At 42.8% G+C, this 7267-nt stretch overlaps 1 pseudogene across 1 annotated transcript; it reads right to left on the reverse strand.

Moving 5' to 3' along the window:
* Window positions 1–1211: 1211 nt before the first annotated feature.
* Window positions 1212–1429, reverse strand: LOC309553998 (small nuclear ribonucleoprotein F-like; annotated as a pseudogene). Its single transcript has one exon. The product of its transcript is annotated as a small nuclear ribonucleoprotein F-like (transcript).
* Window positions 1430–7267: the final 5838 nt, after the last annotated feature.

A 7267-nucleotide genomic window follows, 5' to 3' on the forward strand; every position in this document is an offset into this window, starting at 1 on the left:
TCTTTTCTATTTCCTCCCTTAAATTCACTCGATGTTAGTCTGTCTCTGAGGGAATTGGCTCTCTTAAAAGTGAACGCTGATGTCTCCGGTATTAGAGGGCCTATCAATGGATCAATCGTCAACATATGCCAATTTTTTGAACAATTTTCCTGATCTCTGCATGTTGATTTGAGAAACGTGTTATTGTACGAATATAATCATGATTTTTTGGGTATTTTTAATTATTCAGTGCGACGTGTTATGGCTTTGAGGCTAGTAGGAGAGTTCCCCCCAATTGAGGAGTCTCTGCCTCAGGTTATCTGCCTCCTTTTTGAATGTCATATCCTCAGAGCAGTTCTAATCCTCAAGTATTGGCTATATGGTATAGAGGAAGGTAATTCCCTAAGATTCAAACTACAATCAAGTAGGATGGAATTTCCTGCTGTTGGTTTCCTGTACAGACTGCTCTCCAATAGAAAGCAGTCTGTACAGATTTTATTGAGTTGCTAAATGTCAACAAGTTTAATCTAACATTCACTATGACATATGATGAGATCAGCATATGTTTTCTGGATGTGCAGATTTCCAAAGGCAATGCTACTCAATAAACATTATATATTTTTTACACATATATACAATTTTCTTTTTGCCCGCTAAAATCCCATCTAGAGGGTTCCTTCTTCTTTTGTATAGATACTAGGGATGTGGGCATCTCCAAGTTTTACTTAACAACAGTTTTCCCATATTGTAACAATATTTTTTAAGATAAAGTCTGGTGTCTCTTTTTGCAGACTTTGGATAGAAGTAACAGGTGAAAAAAAATTATATATTTTTTATAAATGTATACAATTTTCTTTTTGCCCACTAAAATCCCAATCTAGAGGGTTCCTTCTTCTTTTGTATAGATACTAGGGATGTGGGCATCTCCAAGTTTTACTTAACAACAGTTTTCCCATATTGTAACAATATTTTTTAAGATAAAGTCTGGTGTCTCTTTCGCAGACTTTGGATAGAAGTAACAGATGCAAAACATTTGGGCTTTGGGTGTTGGGTGTTGGTGGTGCCTTCACACCGTAAAGTACTCTTGAAAAAAAAATCTGTTTATTTTTCATAACAAAACATACAAAAGCAATATCCAACAAAACCCTCAAAAGAGAAGTTTCAAAATAAATTTACAAAACGAATTTGGAAATAGTTTTGCTCTCTCATCTCGCCATCTTTTTCCTCCTCTTCTACAATACATTATTATGTCTTATTAGAACTTCTCCAAGATGTCCAAACCATGCCCCATCAATATACTGTTCTCTTCTGTATTGGTAAACTGCATGTTCATGTAGCCATCCACAGAGACCGGGTATCCCTTGTACTCCATACCTCACTTCAGTTTCACCATTACTGGCTTATCAGTAAGGCCATTAATGAATGGTTTTGGGTTTAGTGGCAAACTCATTCTGCCGCTGAAGCCACTTCTGATCTACAGACCAGTGAAAGGAAGAAAAAATGTCCCTGTGGAATGCTCTGAGAACACCCAGCCAGAGAGAGCATGAAATGGCTAGGGTTACTCTTGATGAAAGCAAGTATTGGCCTTTCCATTAAAAATAAAAAGTATATGCACCTGTCAAACAGGTGTGAAAAATTGAGCTTTGGGTGTTGGTGGTGCTTTCACACCGTAACCCTTTAAAGGTACATTTGATGAAAGAAAGAATTGCCCTTAAGATATTTCATCCTGTGCTCCCTCTGCGAGAGCAGGATGAATTACAAGACTTTCCCCTTGTATACGGTGGTAAAGGAGGGTTGCCAACCAATAATGATCTTTGATGCCACAAATTTGCAGGCTTTAACCACTTAAGCCCCGGAAGATTTTACCCCCATTCCGACCAGGGGGTATTTTGCGATTCGGCACTGCGTGACTTTAACGGACAATTGCGCGGTCGTGCGACGCTGTACCTAAACGAATTTGGCGTCCTTTTTTTCCCACAAACAGAGCTTTCTTTTGGTGGTATTTGATCACCCGTGTGATTTTTACTTTTTGCGCTATAAACAAAAAAAGAGCGTCAATTTTGCAAAAATAACAATATTTTTCACATTTTTTATATGAAATTCCCCCCAAAAAAAATGTAAAAATCAAAATTTTTTAACATTTTCGGCCAATTTGTTTTATGCTACCTATGTTTGGTAAAAAAAATCGCAAAAAGCGTATTTTGATTGGTTTGCGCAAAAGTTATCGCGTTTACTAACAAAGGGAAAGATTTTTGTCATTTTTGTTGTTTTTTTTTTTTAACGCGTAATGGCGGCGATCTGCGATTTTTTTTGCAGTACTGCGACATTGCGGCGGACAGATCGGACCCTTGACTGACATTTTTGACACTTTTGGGGTTACCAGTGACATTTCTACAGTAATCAGTGCTATATATATGCACTGTTACTGTAAAAATACACTGGTAGTGAAGGGGTTAACTTTATTTGGGAGGGAGGGGCTGTGTGTGTCCCTAGGGGCGTGCTTTCTACTGTGATTGGCTGTGGCTTCAGCTGTAAGGACACTGATCAATGGATCTACATAGTAGATCCATGTGATCAGTGTCTTTGCAGCGAGGAGAATGACAGGCAGCTTGTTTACACAAGCTGCCTGACATTCTCCCTCTCCCCCGCCGATCGCCGAGTGGCCGGCGGACATCGGGTCCGCTGGTCACACGCGCGGGGGGGTCCCTGACCACGCGGGAGCGGGAGCGCGCCTCCGGGGGCGCGCGCTCGCTCCCTAGACCCTCACAAGCAAGCAACGTAGCCCTACGTTAGTTTGCCTGTGAGGGGCTGACCGCCGACGTAGATAGTCGTGCGGCGGTCGGCAAGTGGTTAAAGAATAAGGGAGCCCAGGCACTGCAAGGTTGCTGAGGCATGAGAAGCAAAGTCCTCAGGGTGACTGAGAATTACAGCATCTGGAACTGCCTCCTCCCAGCCACGTGCTCCCAAGGTTTCTGGGGACTGCAAACCACCTCTTACGTTTTGACGTATGTTTTCATCTGCTTCATTGCTTTCAAAACTGCCAGAAACCTCCTCCTCCTCCCTCTTCTCTTGTGTGTTTCGTGACATGGTGGGAATGATGTCTGCATAAAGTGGTCCTTGAGAGGAAAGGAAGTCCTCCTCTTCCTCCCGCTGCTCTGCCTTGAGTGCCCTGTCCATAATGCCACGCAGAGTCTGCTCCAGCAGGAACACAAAAGAGTTAGTGTCACTGATACATGCATTGTCACAGCTCACTATCCTTGCTGCCTCCTCAAATGGTGACAGTACAGTGCATGCACTCTTTATTAGTAGCCAGTGGCATGGTGAAAAAAAGCTGAGTTCCCCGAGCCTGTCATTGTGCTATACTCACACAGGTACTCATGGATGGCCCTCTGCTGCATGTGCAGCCGATGCAGCATTGCCAAAGTTGAGTTCTACCTAGTAGGCATGTCCCAAATCGGGCGGTGGCATTCACGCTGAATTTCAGCCAACCGAACCCTTGCAGTGTATGACCGCCTGCAATGGCTACAGACTCTTTTGGCCTGCCTTAGATGATCTTGCAAACCTGGGTACCTGTTTGAAAAATGCTGCACCACCAAATTGAGGACATGTGTCAGGCATGGCACATGTGTCAACTTTCCCTGTCGAAGGGCGGACAGAAGGTTAGTGCCATTATCGCACACCACTCCTGGGCCTGCCTCTGCAGGGCTAAAGAATCTCTGCTCTGGTGTGGCTACTGTCCCCTAGACAGACCAGGTGAAGCACTGCACAGCATCTTTTAACCTGACTCGTTGAATAGCCCCTTGAATGCTTGAGGGTACTGGTGGTTCATAGGACAATTCAGCAGAGGAGGGTATGGAGGAGGAGGAGGGGATGGAGCTGACAAATCTCACATCATCACCACTAGCTGTATGGAGAGGTTGCAACAAAACAAGCTCCAGCACTGAGCCCTGTCCTGCATCCTTTCTAGTGGCAAGCAGTGTTACCCAGTGTGCTGGGAACAATATATATCATTCCTGACCATGCTTGTTGGACCACGTGTCAGCAGTAAGGTGGACCTTGTTGCTGACTGTCTTGCCCAATGATGCCAAAACATTGCCTTCCATGTGATGGTACAGAGCTGGAATGGCCTTATGTGCAAAGAAATAGTGACTGGGAACCTGCAGGAGTTCTAATGCCAGCAATTTGGACTAGCTGGAATTTAGATGCTGGGAATGTGGGTGGCAGGGAGTGTATTTTTTTTTTTCGCTGCAGCAGCTGGGACAAATAAATTTGCCTGCTATACTCTACAGCTGGAGGTGTGCTGCTGGCAGACGTGTTGCATGGACCTGTCACACCCTTTGCTATACCATAATCCCTGTCAATGGAGGCTGCTGAGAGGTCATGAGATATAGTGGGGGTAGACATGTAAGATGAGGAGTAAAGAGGAGAAGAATTGTGTCCCTTTTGTGTGGCTTTCAGGTGCTCTTGCCAGCGGGCTAAATGGTGTGAGGTTAAATGCCTTTGCAAGCATGTGGTACCCACAGGCTGGTGTTTTTGCCACGCTTAAACTGCTTGAGGCAAAGTTTGAAAATTGCAACAGTGCGATCAGCTGCAGATGCATTATAAAAAGGCCCACACAGCTAAGATGTGGGAAGTGGGCCAGGAGATAACACCTCCACAATCTGATGGAATCTACTGTTCCATGATGGCTGCCTCTGGAGGATATCCTGCCTCTTTGGGGGTGTGCCTCCCCTCACTTTCCTCCTTTGCTCTATCCAGCACCCAGGTCACATCAGTGACCTCATCATCATCATCATCCCCTCCATCTTTATCATCGCTTGAGCCAACTTGGCAATACGCTGCAGCTGGGGGAACATGATTACCAATCTGTTGTTTATCAGTGTTCTCCCTACTCCCTAGGCTTATGTTACTCCCTTCCTCAACCTCAGCGCCAACATCATAATCAAATAATGCCTATGCCATCTTCAAGAAGCAAGTGTCTGAAGCTGTGGTCAATTAATTCAGCTGACTCCTCTATGCATGATGCTAGGGCTATTGTAAGAGTAGCTGTGGACAAGGAGGCAGAATAAGCTGCTCTGGCAGCTGCGGTGCACTGCGCACTAGTCTCTGCTTGGGTGATAGAGGATGAGGAGGATGAGGATGGTTTAGTAAGCCAGTCCACCACTTCCTCTGCATGCTGTGGCTGGATAGCATGGGCAACATCACTAATCAGAGAAAAACGTACCCTGCCTGAGGACGGACCACGTCCACTTTTTCCTGTGGACACAGACGCTGCTGGCTTCCTCATAGTGGCATGGGAACGTCTAGCTCTCCTTGTTGGCCTCCCAGACATGATGGGGGAGGGGGGCTTATTACCCACATTTAATAGATACTGGAAAATGTGTAATTGGATGCACTTTATTCAATGAAAAGTGATGTTTTGTGTGCTTTAAATTGAGGACTGCCACTGACAGAAGGGTAAAAACTATAAAAAAAAAGGGGGGAGCACCAGCGTTGCAGTCAGAAAAACTGTGAATGACAATTTAAGGGGGGGGGGGCAGGCACTGGACAACCAAAAAAAGGGGGTATACATCACTAAATGTTATGTAATACTGTGTTAACCGCTTCCATACAGAGCAGTTAGACACCCTTCCTGCCCAGACCAATTTTCAGCTTTCAGCACTCTCACACTTTGAATGACAATTGCTCAGTCATGCTACACTGTAACCAAACAAAATTTTTATCATTTTTTTCACACAAATAGAGCTTTCTTTTGGTGGTATTTGATCACAACTGGGGTTTTTTTTTTTCGTGATATATGCAAAAAAAGAGCAAAAATGTTGAAAAAAAAAAACACTTTTTTTTAGTTTCAATTATAAAATTTTGCAAAAAATTTATTTTTCTTCATACATTTGGGCCAAAATGTATACTGCTACATGTCTCTGGTAAAATTAACCCAAATTAGTGTATATTATTTAGTCTGTGTGAAAGTTATTGAGTCTAGAAGCTATGGTACCAATTACTGAAAATTGATCACACCAGATGTACTGACTGCCTATCTCCTTTCTTGAGGCCCTGAAATGTCAGGACAGTATAAATACTGCCCAAATTACCCCTTTTTGTAAAGTAGACAGTCCAAGGTATTTAGTAAGAGGCATGGTGGGTTTTTTGAAGTTGTAATTTTTTCCCCACAATTCTTGGGAAAATGAAGAAATTTTTTTTTCTTTTTTTTCCCACAAAGTTGTCAATTTATAAGCTATTTCTAACACATAGCATGTACACAGCAAAAATTACACCCAAAAATACATTCTGCTACTCCTTCTGAGTATGGTGATACCACATGTGTGAGACTTTTACACAGCCTGGCCACAAAAAGAGACTCCACGTCCAAGAAGCACCTTCAGGCGTTCTAGGAGCATAAATACACATAAAACTTTCTTACTACCTATCACACCTTTCAAGGCCCTAGAGCACCAATACAATGGAAAAGTCCACAAAATGACCCCATTTTGGAAAGCAAACACTCCAACGTATATTCTATGAGGCATTATGGGTCGTTTGAATGTGTCATTTTTTTCCACAAGTTTTTGGAAAATGTGGGAAACAAATGAAAACCTTTTTTTTTTACACAAAGTTGTCAATTTATAGGATATTTCTAACACATAGCATGTAAATAGCAAAAATTACACCCCAAAATACATTCTGCCACTCCTCCTGAGTATGGCAATACCACATGTGTGAGACTTTTTCACAGCCTAGCCATATAGAGGGGCCTAACATCCAATGAGCATCATCATGCATCCTAGCCACTTGCCTGGGCCTATTTTTGACATTTGGTGTTTACAAGCTAAAATCAGTTGTTTTGCTAGAAAACTGCTTAGAACCCCCAAACATTATATATTTTTTTTAGCAGAGACCCTAGAGAATAAAATGGAGATTATTTCAATATTTTTTATCACACCGTATTTGCGCAGCGGTCTTCCAAACGCAATTTTTTTGGAAAAAATTCACTTTTTTTAAAAAAAAATAAGAAACCAGTAAAGTTAGCCCAATTTTTTTCTATAATGTGAAAGATAATGTTACGCCGAGTAAATAGATACCCAACATGTCATGTTTCAAAATTGCGCACGCTCACGGAATGGCGATCACGGAATGGCGACAAACTTTGGTACTTAAAAATCCCCATAGGCGACAATTTAAAAATTTCTACAGGTTGCCATCTTTGCGTTACAGTGGAGGTCTAGGGCACAAATTATTCCCCTTGCTCTAACGATCGCGGCGATACCTCACATGTGTGGTTTGAACACCG

Source organism: Pelophylax lessonae (assembly GCF_965119305.1).
Source record: "Pelophylax lessonae genome assembly, chromosome: 4".
NCBI lineage: Eukaryota > Metazoa > Chordata > Amphibia > Anura > Ranidae > Pelophylax > Pelophylax lessonae.